The sequence below is a fragment of the Archocentrus centrarchus genome, chromosome 6 (assembly GCF_007364275.1).
Source record: "Archocentrus centrarchus isolate MPI-CPG fArcCen1 chromosome 6, fArcCen1, whole genome shotgun sequence".
Classification (NCBI taxonomy): Eukaryota; Metazoa; Chordata; class Actinopteri; order Cichliformes; family Cichlidae; genus Archocentrus; species Archocentrus centrarchus.
The window spans coordinates 12,075,244-12,097,569 of record NC_044351.1 but is presented as its reverse complement, the minus strand read 5'-3'; the positions used below and the strand labels follow the sequence as shown (position 1 = coordinate 12,097,569).

Here is a 22,326-nt window from a genome sequence, read left to right as displayed (position 1 = left end):
AATGGGTGTGCTGCCATGACTCAGCAGTAAAGATTATTTTTATGATTAATACTACCATCCTTTGTATGTTATTGCTGTAATTAATTGTATTAATTCTAATGCAACGATGTAGTATTCTCTATTATCCCCTGAGGTCAAAGACTTTTATTTTTATGTATTCACATAATTTTTGAGAGTATACTGCTGACATCAAGTTGACAAGTCAGTGTGAACCAGATAAAATACACAAAAGGAAACACCTCAAAATATGAACAAATAAAGAAGACCTAAACAAATAACTCTGGTTTGTTTATGTTATCTTCCATTCTCTATTTTCTGTCACCTTGATGAATATAAGCCCACCCCACCCCCTTTTTAAAAACTAATTCTCGCTTCAAACAAATATAAAATTGGGATCTTCTAAAAGAAAATATGGTGGTTTGATGACCACAAAGATGTGCCACAGTTTTTTTCCTTTGATTTCCACATGGGGCACAAGTGCCAAGGAATAAAATTAGAGAATGAATCTTGGGCAAATGGGTGTCCAGACACAGAGTGATGCACCATATTCAGCAGTGTTTGCAATATACTGTATCTCTAAGGGCACTATTATGGGTGTGTTATCTACCTATCTGAATATACGTTAAAATATATTATCAATTAATTCAATCCATGACTTAAAATTCTTCAGTTAAGTTAGTTTCTCATCTTACTTGCATTTTCACCCTCCATCTAGGAAATAATTTGAAGTCCTCGAGTGTTTTTCTCTGACCTTGGTAGAATTCTACCAGCTGCTATCTGAGTTTAGCACTGCACCACATGGTGTATGGCTTATTAATCACAATGAATCAAATGAAAAACAAAATCCACAGTTCTGTCTTGTTTGATTTACAACAATACACATTTCAGCGCGGGCAACCCACTGAGATCCAAAGTCTGTCAGAAATGCAGTCAAACAGAGCTGCATCTGTCAACATTTGCTGGAAATGGTTCAAACACAAAGTAGTAGAATTTACACTACTGAAACCAAGAGCTTTTCTTTAATCACCCTGAGGGATTTTATGTTTTAGAATTTGGGGTTCCCAGATGCATAATCAGCTTTCCTTCATCATTAATTGTATTGGCTGCAATATTGAACTGCATCGTCATTAAATAGATGCTAATTTTGGTGCTTGGAATTGAAAAATGTTTTTTTCTTTAAATACACTTTCCTACCTATGGGGAGGATAGTGTATTGAAAGTGATTGCTGCAACATTATTTCCACCATTACCATCTGACCAATTCTGATGCTTGTATCTTTACCAAAACATTTCTTGGTATTGATATTCCCAGAAAAAAAATGATGGTTGCTGACCTTCAGATTTGAAATCTGACATTCTCACTTAAGGCAGAGTTTCCTTTCACTTCCGCTTTCTGCTGCCTTCAGAACTTTATAAACATTTTTGAGACATTTTATTCAAAGACTTTTGAGAAGCGTTGAATCAAATAAAGGAAATAATGAGCAGCTTGTACTTCATTTATGGCCATAATCCAGCTTTGCATTTTGATTATATTTCAAACAATTTTGAATAATGCGAAAAGAAAATACAAGCAATTTTAAACAAAACGCAGCAAGATGAAATCTGTTCTCAAATCAGTGTTGTTTGTACCAGCTTTTTCCAGGTTACTGGATAAGTACAGCTATGATACAATAGCAGTTCCACAACAGCTTGGCAATCAACACAGCAATTGTGCAGTAGCAAATGAAACCATTTAACCTCTTCAACCTGCCTACCCTGCAGAAGCAAATACATAAACATTTGCACATACACATGCAACTGTGGAACTGTGCAACTGGGTGTGCACATTCACAGCTGCATAGCTAAAGAAGGAAAGTGTTGCATTCAAACTGGCCACTGCATTGCCTCAGCTGAATCTCATTATTTCTACACCATTTCTGAGGCAATTACTAGGTGGAGAAATGATAGCTCTGTATTGGGCGGCTTTATTTGTTCCAGGGTTATGGCCATTTCTCAATGTATGGGTCAGGGCAACTAGCCAGTTCCCTTGTGGTGTGTGTTTGCTGTTTATGCGTTGCAATGAATAGAGTTTGGGGATTGCGTTGAGATCATTATGATCTGTTTCAGTGACAAAAAGCCAATGTCTAAATAGCTCCTTGGATTGTTACAGAGGGTTGAAGTGTCCGAAAGTATTTAGAGAGAGTTGAACTAAACCACAGTAGGAAGTATTTCCAGTATCTCTGCAGTTGAACACACACAAAAAAAACAGGACAAAGAAATTTTCTCAGCTCCCAGAAACAACTGTAGCAAAAATACATTTGTTAAGAATATGACATTTTTAGTACATCTTTCTATTTAGCTGTTCCAGTGAATGTTAATCTTACTTTACTTTTTTTTTAATGATTTTTAATGCATGTCATACTAACTCTGATGCAAAGTGGAAGCGTCTCCTGTGAGTGTATACAGTAGTTGGGTTCACTGTTCAGGCCTTGAGTTGAAGTATTCTAAAGTAATAACACGTGCTGTCAAATATTAAAGCCTTTCATGGTTATGGACTTAGCACTTCTTTTTTTTTTTTTTTTTTTTAACCTCAGAAGAACTATTATGAAATAGTAGGTGACTTCTTTCATACAAAGAGTCCCCTGTGGAGCTGTATTTCATTTATAGAATTATTCTTGACACTGATGAGTGAAATGATGATTGAAGGTGAATTACAAGCAAAGACTAAGGAAGGAAACCCATATAACTATTCAATTATGTCTGCTCCATCAATAGTGTCTTACAGCTGATACATGATCAGGACCTGCAGGCATCACATTTTAATAAAATATCTAAAGGAAAGGGTAAACTGATAAGCCAGACTAATCAGACTCAAGAATATCAAAGTATTGTGACATTACCACTCAAAGTCCAATTTGCTATATAACTCCAGAATAGCAGGCCAATAAATTCTAAGTTACTGGGAATCAAGGAAAGCCACATGATTCAGTTATACAAGAAATTAAGATTTCATGGCGAAAAATGCTAACGAAATCTCCTGTTCTAACGTTGATCCGCTTATTAATTTTATTGTATTTTGTACTATTCAAATTATCAGTATCTTGCAGGCATGCACAGTCCAATGTAAAATCAGATTTTTTTAAAAATCCACCATTTTTCATCATTCCATCATTTCTCACAGCACTTCCTTGCCTCGGATGTGCACAGCCTCCTTTCACGGGCATCCTGACTCAGCACAAATCTCCTGGAAAGAACTTCTCTCGTTTTCTTACACTGGGAGGAAACAAATATCCCAGTGCAGACTTGCTATAACTTGTCCCCATGTTTTGACCATTTAATTGCAATGCTTCATCAGAATATTAGTGTAAACTGCATAACATTCTGACAATAGTTTATCATCCTACAATGTTCTTTGACAGCATGTGTGCATTATCAATGTTTTTGGAACTCCAAAGCACAATGTAAAGATCTGAATGTTGTGGTGAAAGATGTCATTTATTAAACATTTCATGTTTAACAAACAAATCAACAATTAAAACAGCAACACATAATGACCAGCAGTCTTCATTTCCATTTAAGGGGGGGGGGGGGGGGGGGGGGGGGTCCCCTTGGGACAGCTCTGGAGATGACTTTCTTTTATTCTATTTAGTGTCCTTACACTAGGCTAAAGTTTTTACTTGACAGCTGAAGTCAAAGAGATGCTTGCAAGAATCTCAGAATTAAAGGTGAGGCAGGCCACCACAAGTATCCCACTGATACCACAGCCAATAAACACTTGCTGCTCCCAGCTGGAGGGAAGCCAATGCCACAGGGAAGTAGCTGGATTAAAAGGTCTCCTCAACGATTGATAAGGCAAGGTAGGCTCAGGAAACCATGTACAGTAATGCATGCTGTACCTCCCTGTATAAGCTGTGGTGAATAACGTTTTTTTTTTTTAGTTAAAAACAATATTAGTTTGTGAATCTATTCCATTTGCAAAATGCATGAAAAAAAAAAAAGATTATTTATAGACAAATTTAGCACCTCACTGTAAAGTGCACTGTTGGGTGTAATACAAACTAACCCATTATTGTATACATGTTAATTTGTTTCTATGCAGTAATGTAATGCATTACTGCACTACATTCAGTAATCACATTACACTTACAATTGTGTTGTTACTTGCATTACAAAGGTTCTTCACTTGTCCACAAGATGATAGAAAGAAAAAATCATGAACATGCCCTTTTTCCTGGCAATCTTACATTACAATCATTTGGCTTCAGTTTATGTGCAGGGAGGAGTAAAATATTAGACCAACCTATAACTTTTCTGGAGTGCAGATATGGACATTGCTTTTATTGTTACAGCACAAAGGACAAGAATGTAATGGTAAAGTGGAAAGTGTGCCCAGGTCAGGGACAGCTGCTGATAACATGACATCAACTCCTTGGAAGCAAAGACAGCATGCAAACACAAGGCTAGTAGTGAAGAACCCCAAATGACGTTAAAGCTGAGTGTACCCCCTTCATGTCATATTTTAACACCACAGGTATCACATAGTGTAATTTTTTGAAGCATCAGTGGTTTGTGTCCAAATACACCCTTTCACAATGTTAAATACACTAAAAATCAAACTTAACAAGTCTGCAAAACACTCTCTGACATTCCCATGGTTACCATCATTAACAGTCCTTGGCTACCAGCACTGTCCTGCAAAACTGAGTACTTTTACCCACACTTTGGTTTCATCTATCAACACATTCTCACCCTGGGGCATCATATAATCAGATGCCTGCAGCTTACCATTACTCAGAAAGTGTCTCTTGATATTCGTGCTTTGGCTGAAAAGAAATAATGGCCCAGTTTAAGAGACCTAGAAAGGCCCCATAACGATTCTGGAGAGGTATTGGTAACATGTTGCAAGTATGTCAGCCAGGGCACCATCATTTGTCTCCCATTTGGGCCTGTCTTTTGTGCTTTGTATTTGTGTTTTTCCTACTTTCTGTTTAATTTCATATTTACTGGCTTTTAACTTTCTGATGTGGTTTAGACCTTAAAAACAACTTGATTAGTTTTAAGCATTAAAATGTGCTTAGTTAGACTAAAGCCCTTAACAGCTACTTAATTAAAAAATGCCCAGTCTCTGGTTACTTTACACTCCTTCGCACCAGTAACCCTTTGCACTGAAATATACTAGTGGGGAGTGATAGCTTTGACCAAGTAATGCCATAACCCAATACACCTACTGCAATGATGACACCTTGTGTGTAATCGTTAACCCTCATCCTATCGACTGGGGTCTGTGCATATCCCAGAGGATTTTTTTTTTTTTTTGTCATATCTCATTTCAATTTTTATGACTTTGTCAATCAGTTTATTCCTAGTGGTTTCACATCAATGTTTCTTCTTGCTTTTATTAGTACTTTTTAAAAATAAAAGTATCTTCTGATCCCAGTCAAAAGCACCCAATTACAATTATGAAGTTTTAATAAATGGAACTATTTATTCAGTTAATGTTTGCCATGTGTTCTAAATTAAAGTATCACAAAGTACCAACAGAGGTAGGGGCACTCAGAATTACTACCTTTATCATCTGGATGGGGAACTTCCCAGAATGGAAGTTATCAGAACACTGGAGACATCGAGCTGGGGTGTACCCTGGTCATGCCACACATGAAAAAGGAGCTCTGATACTGCTACACTGCAAGCCCCAATCCAAGCAGCAATGAGCCTCCTGGGAGTGAGGAAAACTCCACCCACTGACATGACTGTCTAACTCTCAGCTGGAAACTCTATTCAAAAAAGGTTCATAAGATAAGATAAGATAAGATAAGATAATATAATATATATATATATATATATATATATATATATATATATATATATATATATATATATATATATATATATATATATATATATATATATATATATATATAAATGAGTGCAGTGTGCTAAAGTGGCGTAGTGGATGTGCAAGTGGATGTGAAGGTGGAGCTACAGTCTGTTAGGTTTGTTATTGTCAGTGTTCAGTAGTGTAACAGCTCTATGGTAAAAGCTGTTTTTCAGTCTTGAGGTCCGGGTGTACAGTGTCCTGTAACGCTTCCCAGAAGGCAAGGGGGTGAAGAGGCAGTGTCCGGGTTGTGTGCTGTGCCTGTTTATGGCTGTGACCCGCCTGGTGCAGTGGGTCCTGTATATTAAAAAAAAACACCCAGGAAGGTAGTAACTGCTCCTGTCACATGCCAGTATGCCTTGAGCTTAGCATGAGACAAACTGTATGCTCTAACTGCTTCTAGAGAATGTTTAGCTTTAGTGGCTTTAAAGTCAGACTTGTTTTCGATGGGTGTTGGTCTCCAGCAGGGCTGCCACTTTGTCATTGATTCTGTTTATAATATTTATGGACAGAATTTCTATCATAGCCAGTAGGTGGAGAGTTAAGAATCTCCAGTTCAGTAGTTTCAGGATCTCATCTCTGCTGTTTGCAGATGATGTTGTTCTGTTGGCTTCAGCCATGACCTCCTGCTTATACTAGGAGGGTTTTCAGCTGAGTAGAATAGAACAGAATTTTTATTGTCACTGTTTTTATTGTCACTGGGGTTGCAGTGGATTTCACTGTAATTGTCCATTGGAGTCGATTGTCCATTAATTCGGCTGTTTGCCCATCAGGGTGTATAGGTTGGCTGAAGGTGGGGGATTGATGGCTTTCACAGCCTGAGGGAAGAAGCTGTGTTTCAGCCTGTTCGTGTTTGCCTTTAATTGTCTGAATCTCTTTTTTGAGGGGAGGGGGGAAAACAGAGAGTGTCCAGGGTGAGTAGTGTCCATTGCAATGCAGAGAGCCTTTTTCTGGAGTCGGGTGTTGTAGATGTCACTGAGGGGGGGGAAGTGAGGTGCCAGTGATTTTTTCTGCCTCTCTCACCACTCGCTGCAGGTCTCTCCTGTCCCGTGCTGTGCAGCTGGAGAACCAGATTGTGCAGCAGTAGGTCAGGAGGCTTTCGATGGTAGCTCTATAAAAGTTCACCAGCAAGCGTTGAGGGAGGTGGGGGGTGCTTGAGCTTCCTGAGGAAGTAGAGTCTCTGTTGTGCCTTCCCCACTTGGTATCGAGTATCAAGCAGTTGGGATGAGAATTAGCACCTCAAGGTCTGATGCCATGGTTCTCAGCCAGAAAAGGGTGAAATGCCCCCTCTGGGTCAGGGACAAGTCATTGCCCTGAGTGGAGGAGTTCAAGTATCTTGGGGTCTCTTTATGAGTGAGGGAGTGTGAGATTGACAGACATATTGGTGTGGTCTTGGCAGCAATGTGGACATTGAACCGGTCTGTTGTGGTGAAGACAAAGCTGAGTGTGAAAGCAAAGCTGTTGATTTACAAGCTGATCTACAGTATCAGTCAAAGGTTTGGACAGTGTCCAAATTTTTTACTGGTACTGTACATTCCTCACCTATGGTCATGAGCTGTGGGGAGTGACCATAGGTGAGGAATAAGATCACAAATGTAAGCAGCAGAAAGGAGTTTCCTCTGAAAGGTGTCTGTGCTCAGCTTTAGAAATAGGGTGAGGAGCTTGGTTATTTGGGAGGGACTCAGAATAGAGCTGCTATTCTTCTTCTTTAAAAGGACTCAGCTGAGGCAGTCCAGGATTCGTGCCAGGCTTATTTTGCAGTTTCCCCCCTTGAAACATTCTCGTCATACTTGTATTTGTTCTTTTATATATCCCATTACTCTCCTAGGACAAATGGTTTCCTTATTTATTTATTCTTTCTTTGTGCCAGTTGGAGGCCTATATTTATATAGCAAAAGGGCACCAGACACAACCTGTATTGGTTGCGTTGTTTAAGGTATGAAGAACTAGCAAATACTGCAAAATAAACATGTTTGACATATGATTGAAACTGATTACAAATAAAAGTACCATACTGCAGGTTTTCAAAAAGCCAGGCTGTGTATTTTTTTCTTTCCTGTCCTTTTAAGAAATTATGAAATGTCTATTAGCTATAAACAGTATATGTATTTCATAAAGCTTAGTGCCATGTTTTTTTTTTCACCACTGATTACATTCATTTTTCTACCTGGACTATTTTGAAAGGATAACAACAGCAGACTCAGAGGAAGACCTTGTGTCTTTATTTGGAATTAAATTAATGGCTCGTCATCAATTCAGTCATTTCAGTTTTCGTGACAAGCCTAAATAGCCTTGAACAGAAAGTGTGAATGAAAGGCAGTGTGCTTTTTAGTCTGAAGTAGTTTGTTGTTACAGTGTACACAATACACTCTGCAGGATGAAATAAAATGTTGTTTTAGTGACAGAATAGAAAGTAGAATTGCTGTTCATAAAAAAATTACACATGTACAAGTTTATTTATTCTTTTGAATGAAAATAAACATTTCATGCATCCTAAATTGCAAGTTGACAAGCTTGATTTTATATATATATATATATATATATATATATATATATATATATATATATATATATATATATATATATATATATATATATATATATATAGTCTTTTTTGTAATAAACTGTCTGTTGAATGCACAACTTAAATCTGACTGTGAAACTCTTGGCTTTTAAAAGTCTAAACATGCAGTTTATGTTGACGCGCTCCCATTGTGTAATGCAGATGTTTACTCCAGTGTACTCTGGCTCCACACAGTGTGTCTACTGAGGCTTTTAACATCTGTGTCAATCTTTAATGTGACCCCGTAATTAATCTTCATGTTCTGAAAAAAGCAGAAAACAACCAGTTGTTTTACCTTCTTTGTAAACTACCCTTCAGGAAAGTCTAAATGTGACCTTCAGTGGTATTTTCAGCCCCTTGAGCCCTACTTAGCTATTTACTTTTAAGGTTATTGACACAAAGTTGTGGGATAAGAAAGCTTTGAGACAAACAAGCAGCATAATTGCTTTTGTAAAGAACCCTTTTTGAAGTCTCATGGGTTCTAATGTAATTCCCTTGATAGTACCGTTATCTAACATTGCTTTCTCCTTCCAACCATGATACGCACAAAGGTGTGAGTAATTGTGGGTACAGGAAAAGGCTTGAACCTGTGCTCTAAGGGTCTGATCTGTGATCGCCTTGATGCATCTTATTTTGCAAATGAGTCATTGCCCTTCATTCTTTTTCAAAGATCCTCAAATCAGATCATTAAGGTACCTTTGCCTCAAACGTTGGTGTGGTGCACATCATCTACTGTTCCTCCCACCCACAGACTTACATCTCCAGTATTGTGTAACCATACTTCACATTCTGCAAAAAAACACCAAACAAATTGCTTCTCAATAGGGGAGTAAATGACTCTCACGATCAATGCTATTTTCCTCAGATGCAACACATTAGTTACTGCCACTTGATAGGACGGAAGGTTATTTGTCAAACAGCTAGTTCATGCTTTCACTGAGGCTATACTCCTAGATTGGTTTTCCATTGAAAAGATCAAAGAGAATAAAGACTAATTTAACCATTAAAGTAGACATGGTGAAAAATACCACATCACATGTGCTATTAAGCACACTTAACCTCACGAGAACATAAATCTTCTGCATGCAGGCGCCTTAGATGATGTCACTGTGATAAGTGTGGTGAAAGACCACATTCCCACATTGCTGGATACAGTAGGTTTGGGTGCAATGGACTGTTGCTGTGTCTATGTCTTGTATCATCACAGCCAACTGCAGTATTCTGCTTGTCAGGCTCCCTGAAACCAGGCCTGGGACATCTAGTCTCATTAAACCAATGTGCTTCTCATTGTAACTCGCCATACTTTGTTGCCAGCAGACAGAATAATTGGCCGAATCAATTAAAGTCTGCTTACTGTCTTGCCATTGTACTGGCACACTCCACAGCTCTCAAGGGTGGAAAAGAAGAAAGCATGTCCATCTTTACCTCAGCTCAAGTTAACAACTGGACTTTTTTTTTCCCTTTATACTGAGAGGTTTTTTTAAACATTGAATAAAGCCAATAAGGAATATAAAGAATATAATTTAAAGTGAATTTCAAGTTTGGAATTTTTTTTTTTCTTTTTTGCTTTTGCACCATTTTTACTAGGAAGCCATCCAAAGGTCTTTTCAAGGCTGCTGTCAATCTTTCTTGATTGTTCTTCTATACAGAAAGCAAAACATGGTGGTAAAAATATGTGAGGAATCAGAACATCATTGATTTAGATTTCAAATTTTTACTGTGGATGAAGAAGTAATTTCTTGACTTCTACGTTTCTACTACTCTTGACCTTGAGGACGAATACCTCTGTGATCGAGCCTGTCCTTTGAAAAAGCGACAGGTACACTTTACGACCAGTACCTACATCAAAGACGTGTGAATAACATGTTTGGTTTCCTCTGGCAAATTCCAAATAAATACATAAATGGGGATTTTCTCAGATTTCTGAAAAGTCTTTGGGGGCTAAATGGTATTAGATGCCAAAGGAAAAGCTTAAACATTAAATGGACTGGTTCTTATATGGCGCTTTTCTACAGTCAAAGCACTTTATACAACATGCCTCATTGACACCGATTCATACAAGCACTTCAGTATCTTGCCTAAGGGCACTTTATCATGCTGACTGGAGCATCCAGGGATCAGACCACCAACCTTCCCATTAGCAGGTGACCTGCTCTACCTTCTGAGCTACAGCCACATTACATACTGCCATGACACACGAAACATGATTTTAAAGGTTGTGTTTAGTTACATACAAATGTTCAGCTTATTTTCTACTTTGTTTATTTCTTCAGGCCCCTCACTGAATATGTTAATGTGGCAAAGCAGGGCAACCAGTTCCCAGCATTCACACAAATATGAGCATTTGCATGCCCTAACAGAATGAATAACATTTAGATGTACTGTAGAAGCTACTTTAGGGGGAAACCTCAAGAAAAAATGGCTGTGGTAGATTTTTTTTTTTCAGTTTTCCAGGTACTAGTATAATGGAAATTACTAGTTAAATCATGCATTTTTCAGAGGAAACATACTTCAAGCTGATACAGTGTCAAATAAAGTGGCCATTTCCACTGAACTTCAACTAAAAAAATGGAAAACTGTCACAGTTTGTTCACTTAATGCCAGAAACGGAAAGGCAAGAAACATCATCTGCAATGGCTGAGATACAGAAACACTAAACTTGATGTTCAAAGGGAAGTCTGTGAGGTGACGCTCTGCATATGGCATATTTCACACAGTGGATGCAGTAAAGTGTTCATTAGAAATGATACTTTCAACAAAAATGAATGAATGACTGGAAGACACATTTAGCAGTATTAATACCAAACACAACCAAACAATAAATTTTCAATAAAGTTGATTGCTTATCATGTAATTTGAATCCATTGTAACTGAATATATTGTTGCAGTTACAACTACATGTGGCTACACTAACCTCAAGGTATACTGAAACAGGGCAGTGAGGTACACTAATCATTTACTAATCAATGTAAATCTTTAAAATAATGCTGTATGTAATATTTGTATGTCATGTTTTCTGCAATCAACTAGAAGTTATATATGGAAAAAATATGTTCTGTCAAAAGACATTTTCACTAATGTGGTTTTAGATTAAAATAATATTAGTTAAAAAATGAGTTTGTGAGACAGGATGCAACAAGATATGACAGAAATTTATATGAGTCAAAATCCCCAATCACTAACAAAAGGAAAAAAAAAAAACCCTGACATCTCTTACTCTTGATAACCTTGATAACTAACCTGTTGTGGTGTTGGTGGGGGTGTGATTCCCTCACTCTGCTGTGGGGCGGGAGGGGGGGGGGGGGGGGGGGGGGGTGATGCAGGGTGGAGACAGACACATATGGACGAGGCATTCAGCAGTGTGCATTTTCAGAGCTGCCAGCACTCCACAGCCAAACACATTAAGTGGAGCAAACATAAGCATGCGTGTATATAAAGAAAGTGTCTCAACTAAAGAACTGTGTGTACAAACCACAAGCTGGGAGAACTCACAGTGGTGACACCTGTCACGTGTCAATCATTGGGATCCTGTGCTCTCACTGGTAGTCAATAGCCCAATTCGAACAAAAGATTGAGAAAAGTTTATCTTGAGACCCGCCCACTTTATGTTGCCAACATTTTTTTTTCTCCCATAAATCTCATTGACTTTCTGTGGTCTCTGGTCACCACATCACTGCAAATTGCTTCCTGTGTGAATGCAGCTAAAGAAACAGATAACCTTTTCAGAGTCTACAGGTATATGGTGTGAGTGGGCTATTCTGATATGGGCTATTCTTACAGCTCTATTTTCCATTTTTATTGTCTTTTCTATTTTCCCACACTCTCAGATTCACTCCATTTGTAATTACATTGTTACTACTTTTCCCCAATAATTATCTGCTCATGTTCTCCAAGACAATCAGCCCCTAGTCCCTGTATTTTAAATTCATTGTGACCTGTCAGTCTGCTTTACGTGACATCTGTTGTTCAACCCTCCTCCTCCCAGGGCACCCCATCCAAAATCTCCGTCAGCCATGTGGTTACTCTGCTCCATCACCACCAGAGTCTAGACTCAGAGAGCTGCAGTCACTATCTCCTACCTTCATCTGTGATTTAGCTATATGATGTCTCACAAGAGTCTTGCTGCCAAAATATTTTTCCACATTCACATTTTTTCTGTAATTTTGCTCCTTTCTTCCAATTGATCTGTGGATATTCACAGGGTACGATGATCATAACTGACTTCAAATCCATGAACTGTACGATGACCTAGAAAAACAGACACCAATACATAGAAAAGGATAATGTGTTAAATAAAACTGACAACATCCTATGTGTCCATCAACAGTAAAAGTGCCCTTGAACATGAACGATGTATTAAAAAAAATCCAGCACACTCGATTGTTGTAAATCAAGCCTGATAAAAACATCAGTCAAATGTCAAAAACAAAATGAATGTGATGTAAACCATGCATTAAGATAAGCATAAGCAAAACTAAAACACTTTAAAAAAAAAAAAGAAAAAACTAAAAAGAAAGAGCTCTGCAGAGAGCTCTGAAGTGTTTGATGTTCAAACACCAAATACATCAGAAGGGAACCTTAGGGCCTTCTTCAACATTTCATATTTTGCATTTATTTTCAGATGTTTATAATTCTCTAGTAATTATATGAACTTTATTTTCTGTCAAGTTTAGTTAGCAATAACTGGATTACTTCCTGATACTATTCAAAACCGAAGTATCCAATCAGATTTTTGTTGACTCTGAAATGTTTTCAGCTGGCTCACTCAGTGGTTAGACTTTTATAACCAAAACAGAGGGTCAAAGCTATAAATGTCTGTATTTTGATTTACACTGGATGGGATTATGAAGTCATCCCCCTGGGCATTCCTGGAAGCCAGGGCTACCTTGCTAGTTCATCATGTCCTTGTTGCTTAGACAACTTTCATTTAATACGCTGGCCTGTGACTTTGTGGCACAAGGATTCAACATCTGTCCATCATATTTTTTTTTTTTTTTAAAGAAATCATCATTCACTTTAAGGTATTACTTATCTGTTAAAAACACCAATATCTGTATGTAGATTCAGCTCTGAGCTATTGCTGCCAACCCTGGTCAAGGCTCAGTAGTATAATCTTTGGTAGCACAGGGTGCTTGCCAATATGTGGGGCAATGACCTTCATGCACTAATGCTTTTCAATCATTTTAAAAGCCAAGTCTCACCCCAACAGCCTTTAGACAGATAAGACTACACCTTTACAAGAGATCATTGCTGCTCACCCTTGAGCCCAAAATCTGTTTACAGACTAAACACGTTTCCAACAAACTGCCATACCTGCTAGAACAATATCTGAATCCATCATTCACTTCTGCACAGCCACATTTTTTATCCTTAAACTTTGAACCTGTGATGTAACAAGAAATAATAATATTAAAAAAAAATGATCATCTCATTCCCTTCTGTGATTATACATTTATTTTAGGAAAATACATTGACGTCCTGCTGTCAGTTCTTCTGAGCAAGGTCCTTGTGGAAATAATTACAGAAGCCATTTCATATTTAAGATTAATGACTACTGAATATCCATTTAGGGGGAGCATTAAAACATACATCATAAGCAATAGAGATTAATTCCCTGGGATATTTTTAATATCGTTCCCAGTAATGACGCATATGTAACACACCCGCACATGCGTTCACAAACAATACAAATTCCATACAAATATAATGTATTCGAATTTCTTATCTCACCTATCACGAAGAGTTCTCACCTTTGCAGAAGTAACATTTCAAATCCAAGTTATTCTCTTATTAGAAATGAGCTGCTTCATATTCCATATGAAGATGTGCAAAAGCTCATGCCAACAAACCCATGTGCATAAATACACCATATGCTTCCATAGCAACATCACAGGCCAAAACCAACATATATACACACATAACGAAGCAATGCCTGGGTGGTGCCTTTCAAGCATGTGCTTTTGCTTTGTGTGTTATATTAGAGGTTGCATACCTGCTTATGTAAACAAGCAGAGTCGGTAGACAATGGCAGCTAAGAACCTCCACACCACAAAGCTGTACTCTGTAAATCCCTTTATATGATAGAAATATGGCCCCTGCATCCTTTGGAAAGCTGACCTTGGATTCTTGTTTTGCACTTAGCTGCAAGGATTAGAGGAAATCTTCCACAAACACACTTTTTGCTCCAAGAGATCAAGCCCTATTTTGCCTCAGCTTTATTTTAAAAAGAAAAACAAGGCTACTTTTGAACTGCAATCTTTGCCTATTGACATAAAGGCAAAATACTGTGCAAGGGGATGATTTTTTGCTTATCTTTTTTTGTATATGTGTCTGTGTTTGTGCATATGTGTCAAAAGTAGGTCGAGCTGAAAGGCAAAAAAAACTTAATGATATTCAATTGTGTGAATAGAAAAGACTTCCCAAAAGTCAAACTAAACTCTTGGGCAACGTGACCTCCCCTTAAATTAACAACTGTTTACATGAGAACATTTTCAAGTGCAAATGATAAAGTTTTGATGGCCTGCTGTTTACACAAGAACAACATTTCCAGTCCCTAAAAATGATACAATTTGAAAATGGGTTCCAGAGCTGCTCCGGTCTCCGTGTAAATGGCTGAAATACTAGTTTTTGAGTACAAGGGCACCGGCGCATGTGCACTATTGCCTCTTTTCCACTAGTACCTACTCAGCCCGACTCGACTCGACTCGACACAGTCTTGTTTTGTTTTCATTACAATTGAGTACCACATCAATTGTCAAAAGACTACTGCAATGCGGGCAGTAGTCTTTTGACATAATTTGTCTGCGACTCAAAACACCACACAGCAATGGATGAGATAGAGGCAAGCTAACGGTGGCTAATGCCAGTTTACTATTGTCTGGTTTTAAAAATGGTGCGGTTGATCCTGGTGAAGGAGTCGTTCTCATGACTCAGCTAGTGACAACATTCTCTGGCCAATCAGTGGCATGCTGTTCTTCGATGTCACATTTTCAGATCGCTTTGAACTCCGGCTGAGTTGGTACTAAAAAGGTACCTGGTACCAGGACCTAATGGAAAAGCCTACAAACTGTGCCGAGTCGAGTCGAGCTGCGCTGAGTAGGTACTAGTGGAAACACGGCATATGGTTTGGACACTTCTACACACCACCAACTTGTGACCTGGCATGGGAACTACAGCAATGCTACTAGTCACCAACTTTCTATTTCTATTTACAATGAGGGAGATGATGACATGCTAGTTTTGAGCTTCTGGTACCCCAGGTGCTGACAATCAGCTTTGTCGTCACTGGAGGTAATCTCAATGCAGCAAGATATCAAGATGAGATTCTGCAACCAGTGGCAATCCCAAAATCTCCACAGTCTGGGAACGAAGAGTGGGGTTTATCAGAACCTACATCCAGAATTTGGGAGTGGAGAGGATGGCCTGTAGTCCTGACCTCAACCTCATTGAACACTTGCGGGATCAGCTTGGCCATGTTGTTGATGCCAGAGTGACCAACATAATCCCACTGGCTGACTTGCAACAAATGCTGATTGAAGAATGGGATGCCATCCCACTGCAGTGTGTGACCAAGCTGGTGACCAGCGGGAGTGGAAGCTGTCAGGCTATTGTGGCCGTGTATGGTTTTCCAAGTGCTGCTGAGACCCCTGTTTGTTAAATGAATAAATTGTTAAATTGCCAAAATGTCTTGTTTCTTCAGACTTCAATCATCCAGTCCAATAAATGATACCAAACAAGCGCAGAATAAGCTGTTTGGCATTTTCAGAGAAGATTTAGCAACTCACATACTCAACTGGTATTATGGTATTTAAGTAATGTTACATTCTAAAATAAATGTAAAGCTTCACAAAACAACTAAAACTGGCAAAGGATAGGATTTTTGGTTCTTGTTATAAGCTTTTTTAAAAAAAAAAAATAATTAAAGTAATTATTTAATATTACACAAACTATATTATCTAAAGTTTCATTTAATAGCCATTTACCATTTATTAACAATAGTTAAAGTGTTGCCATTAGTCCATTGCAAGAGTACAGTTGAAGGATGTCATCATCTCCCTCATTGTAAAATGAAATATGGAACTGACTTGATTGCCTTTTCACACACAAGTGAGCTGGTTCAACAGCATATCTAAAATTTCTGATATTTTAATATATGATACTTGAAAAGCTTTTATCTTTCTTGAGGGTCATTTGCTGGTTTTACACTTACTTACCTTAAATTAAATATACAAGTGGCTTTTTGGTGACTAGTAACATTGTCCATACCGAACATCATGGTTCTGAATTTCAAGACCACAACCTGTTGCCTCTTCAAAAATAAGGACAATAAAAGCTCTTGTTAATAGATATTATGCACTCACTGAAAGCTTACATGCTACAGCTCAACAGCTAGAATACTGGGACAGGTATAAAAAAACCCAGGCGTATTCACTGCCTTTGGCAAAGTCATAACTGAAAAGATTTTTATTTGTTACAAGGGCTGCATGCTTTTATGTTTTCTTTTGTATGTTGAAGGACAGGGACGCGCTGCCTTTGGTACCATGCTTACATATTTTCCTTACTTATTGTGTATTTTGTAGTGATAAAATCTAGAAGCAGAAAGGGTGCACTTTGTAACAAAAAACACAGCCTTTGCATTTACTACTCAGTCAATGAACTGGTTAACTGAGTACACTTTTGGACAAAGGGCCTAGAAGAAAAGGGAGCTGCATATGTAAAGAAAATACCATAATTATTGTGTAATAGACAGCGGGGGGAAGTAACAAAGTACACTAAGTTTGCTATACTGTGGAGAATTTACAGTGAAGCTCCATGTTGGACTGGTGCACAGCGACTGTATTCATGGTCAAAGTTTGGTTACATCAGTGTAGCAGAGATGAATTTGAATTTAAGCTGATGAAGTTTCGATTCATTCACTTAATTCAACCTTTACAGCAACAGTATAAACAGTGTACTGTCAGTGTAGGGGATGGAAATCAGCTAAGATAGCTGTGAAACATCGTTCTTACAACTTGTTGAATTCAGTTCATCCATCAAGAGCAGTAAACCTCAGAGCAGTAGCTGCAGCACGTCACACACAAAGAAAATCTACTGGCGCTCACAATACAAGGTTGTGATTCTTTTCTTTTGTTTAGGTGTGGAGGCAGAGTCACCCTTTACAATGTAGGCAACAGAAAATAGAGTTTGTTTTTTTAATTCCCTTTCACAGCTTATGCCCCAAATAACAGAGTCAAGCTGAGCACATTCATTAGAATATATATATATATATATATATATATGAAGGAAAAAATGCTAGCTATGATAATGCAACATTTCTGTCCCTTCAAATTTAAGTGTGCGCAATAATTTGAGGGTAAAGCTGTCCAGATCGCTATTTGTCAATGGGATGGCTTTGAATGTCAGTCCAAGCAGGTACATTTTTCTAAAATATTTTGTTCTGAGAGCTCAAACAGAGTTTACATGAATTCTCCAGAAATACAAACAGAAACCCCAGTGTAGCTTATTTGATTTTAAACGGCTGGCCTAAAGGTATCCTTTGGTGAAAATATGATCTACTTTTGACAGCTTGTATTAAAAATGAAAGGGTCCAACTGGAGGGAATGGTGTCTAATTAGACAAAGAACAGTGCGCTGCCCTAAAGCACGAGAAACCAATTATGTTGCAGGTACTGAAAATACACAGATTGTTTCACTCAACCATTCTTTGAGAAGTGATTCATCAATTCCAGATCAAGTAAAAGCAGACATGGTATCAGATAAAACTGAAAACCCGACAGGGTATAATGTTTGAAATGCAATCGCTGTGATGAAAACAAAAAGATTTTAGACTTTACCGGCATACCGAAAACAGACACTTCTTTTTTTGTTTCTGTTATAAACAGACAGACTCACAGACATTAACTAAATGGGTTTTCTGCGCATCATTTTTTACTCCACATATCTCCCTTGTCTTGCTGATGGATGAAGTTTCACGCAGTGAAGAATATTCACAAATTAAGAAAGCAAGTACGTAAGCAAGCAGCTGAACAGGAAACATTTCCCATTAGAGCTTACTGAGAGGGGTCCCTTTATTGTGCTTATGCAAATAATAAATCATTTTCTGATGCTGTACATAGTTATCCTCTCCAGCAGAATATGCAGTAAAAATATGTATTCTTGAGGTACAGTACAACAGCTTCTGATATTTTTTACACTGATGTAGGAGAATAAATCTGGTAGATGCAGAGCTTCGGCTCTTAAGCTTGATATAAAAAAATAGGTCATGCAGTTTCTTTATTCTATTGTACTGCACTCTAATGGACGGCATATAAGCAAAGACAACTGAATTCTGTCCTTTTGAGTGATGTCTTGGACACTGTACACAGTGTACTTGTAAGTGTAAAGCAACTGACTGAACACAAGAGACTGTTGCCAAAGTTTACACAAATTCCAAATCCCAAATTTTTGATTTGCATCTGAACTGTATGCACAGCATAACAAAAAATGTGTACATGTGACATTCTGCTTAAACTAGGATACACTGCACTTGGTCTGGAAATATTTCCAGAAACATTAAAACTATGTTGTATAATCACTGCAAACCAACACTTTTGTACTTTAATATAAGAAAGTCTTATAGCAGCCACAAATAAAACATCAGGAAGTCATTCTAAAGACACCTGAAATTCTGGTAAGCAATGCTATTTTCCCTGTTGGCAGCTCTTGGCGGCACTGAAAATATTATAAAATAAGTAAATAAATAAATAAAAGCCCCACTAGCTTGCCTGCATGTCTCATACATCTTCAGTCATGCGGAAGGCCGTCCGTCAGTTTTACTGCACATCGGCTTCCTCTAAACGCAGCATCGATGACTGATGGCCCTAAGTGCAACTAGATAACTACGGCCGGGGATGATAAAAATGTGAAAACACACATCCTAGACAGGAAATTGGCCATTTTGGAGCAATTGGCACAGAGGAGCTGAAGTGATGGCACTTCCTTCAATGCTCCTTCCTTGAAAAGCATAGATGTCTAGTCATCCGCAGGGAGATAGTTACAGTCCACTGGACATATTACCGAGGTACACAAGTCTAATAGATCTCAGTTTTTACTCCGTAGCCCTTTCTTCTATTCTTGCTGTAACAAGGTCAAGATCGCATAAGCCAGTCATGGAAAAAAATAAATAAAAAATTCAGTCAATATCCTGGCAATGTGCAGTAAAAAAAAAAAGTCAATCGAAATAAGCAAGTGAAAGGTAGCTAAATGTGTGGCAAAGTCATGAGAAGTCATGAAATAAAACAATAGCCCGGTGAAAGTGGGGCAGTGAGGGAAAAAAGTGACTGCCTATGAAGATGGATCACTGGAGATTAATGGTGAGTAGAATATTAAAAGAGGCAGGCAAGTGTATGAAATTATGATGTGACTCACCTGTATTTCACGGTGACTTGGATCTGTGAATATCTTTTTCATGTTTTATATTTCATATACCTTTGTTATCACACCTTCACTTCAAGTCACAGCTGAAAGCACTAAATTAAAATAAACCACATTGATTGACAATAATAATAATGGCACAGCTATGCTGCAGGAGTAATAAGCACATTTTAGAAGTCACGAGATTTGACTCTTGTTGTTATCAGATGTTATTTTTACAGGGGAAAGAGTTAGCCTCTCTTAGCAGGTTAGAGTGCAATGGAGGAATTACATGCCATCGCTACATAATCTGACATAAGTAATGGAAATTTACCAAATAACAGAATGATTGTTAATTGGACAAATGAGCTTTAATGGCTCTCCAACAGATAGTTTTATCACTCCAATAATCTAGATCAAATGGTTAAAAAAAAATACATTTAAGAACGTGATATAGTTCTATTTAAAATGTATGACCTCAAAACCAGAGGACTGCATTGTTTGGGCGAGTCTGTTTTCAAGTACTTTGATGCTAAAAATATAGATTTTATGTTAAAGGACACCTTTTTTTTCTGGTAAAATATTTAATCTTATAGACCATTATCATTTATAAAGATTTTAGTATGAGTCAACTTTTTATTTTCTTTACTGCTGAAAAATATATATTCCATTATACTGAAGCAAAACTCCTCTTTCCCTAATCTTAAGCAAACACAACAAAGGAGTTTGGATTTGAACTGCAAACTCTGGTGCAGGAGTTGAATGTCTTGTATGTCTTGTATCCACAATACATTATACAGTAAATGGTGATTACATTGTAGCTACATAAATGTAAATGGGAAAACAGTTTAGTTGTAGTGAACGTAGGGTTGCATCAGGATGATTTTCTTACTGACCAGCTGTGGCATATTTATTTTTTGCCGTTGCTGAGGCTACTTCCACTGCAAAGGGCATTTCAGCAATCCAAGCAAAACCAAGGCAATTTATGTTTAAATACACTATTTAGCATTATTTTTACAGTGAAATAGAAAGGTGCAACTTAAATGCAGGGGCTTTGCTACAATACACAGTAAACACTGACAGCTGGCAGCAGATGATGATGGTAAAATTAATCCTGTTTCCCAGAAATTATATTTCTATCTACACCACTATTTAATGACAGAAGAATGTGTAATGCTGTCTGGTGTACATTTTTCTATTAAGAAATTAGTAAACTTTTTCAATAAGAGTATGTGGGAAGCTGTGCAAGTATAGCAGTAATGTAACAGTAAGTGTAAATGAAATATTTACTGGCATGGAATTTTGTTTCCCTACAGTTTGTGCTCATTCACTATGATATCAGCTTTTTTCCCCCTACAATATAAGCCAAAATTTGCCTTTTAAGACAATCCAGACAGTAAGGAAGCCACCCAGCAATAACAGGGACTGAAAAACCAACCTTTTCAAAGAAAAGGTTAGATGAAAAAGTCACTAATGTTTAAAAAAAACACCCATCTGTTTGCAAGATCTGTAAAGCCAATCAAGAAGTTGCTTCTGAGCTGTGATGTATTAACGCTAATTAAGTCAATGAGATAAGAAGATCAGCTATTTCAATACTCAAAGTGTCTCTTCTGATTGCTGTGCGATGAGATGTCTTTCCTAAGTACCTATTTATATCATCCCCACACATTTGAAATGTCAAGTTGTTTTGTTTTTAATAATTTTATTTACTGCATGAATTGTTGGCAGGTTTAAAAAGTATCAGACTAGGCGCGGAACATTTTACTGTACTGAAGTTAAGAGATGATCTCACCACTAAAGTCAGATTCTTTATACTGTGCGATGACCAGCGTGAGTTTTTAATAATTCTGGTAGAGGAGTAATACTCACAGGCAGTAATTGCTGGCCTGCTGATTCCAAAGGGCCGCCGGATCTGCTTACTGTGCAGAAGGTGGGAGGCTGAAGGTGTGCGATGAGCAGCGTCTCCCCTTAATCCACATACCCTTGCAGCATTCCCTCTTCACTTGATCAGCCACCTGCACGATCCAACCAACACAGGAAACCTTACTCCCAAGAATATAAATCAGATAATGTATAAGATAATAAAAACATTATTTATGTATGTATTTTAGGAGCAGATCTTGATTGTTTATCCTGCGGAGGATTTAAATTATGATTTTTTTTTAATCTTTGATTCTTTGAAAATGTGTGAACTGGACTTGTTTACAATTGATTTAATGTGTAAACTGTGACTGTTGGTGTTCTTTAAAACTGTGAACTAAACTTTCTGTCATTAGCTGGCAGTGGAAACAAGCTGTGAATACAATGCTGACATCATTCCTTTGAAGACAAACACATCCAGCAGACATGGAACACCATTATTATTTATCTGGAGCTGTGCTTCTGGTCACTTGATGAATTTCAAAACAAAAAGTCCAATATTTCTGTTTAGTTTAACTCTGTTTTCATCACCACCAACCCCTGAGGGAAATATCTGTATCATCAGCTGCTCCTCGCACCACTATATTTACCAGCTAACT

The 22,326-nt window shown here is 37.7% G+C and overlaps 1 protein-coding gene across 1 annotated transcript in view; it reads right to left on the bottom strand.

The window, feature by feature from the left end:
• lingo1a (leucine rich repeat and Ig domain containing 1a) overlaps positions 1-21,764 on the bottom strand; it is a 61,187-nt gene extending 39,423 nt beyond the window's left edge. The window contains exon 1 of the mRNA XM_030731505.1: positions 21,677-21,764. The gene's annotated coding sequence lies outside the window, so the exon portion shown is untranslated. The remainder of the gene's footprint in view (positions 1-21,676) is intronic.
• Between the last annotated feature and the right edge of the window lie 562 nt (positions 21,765-22,326).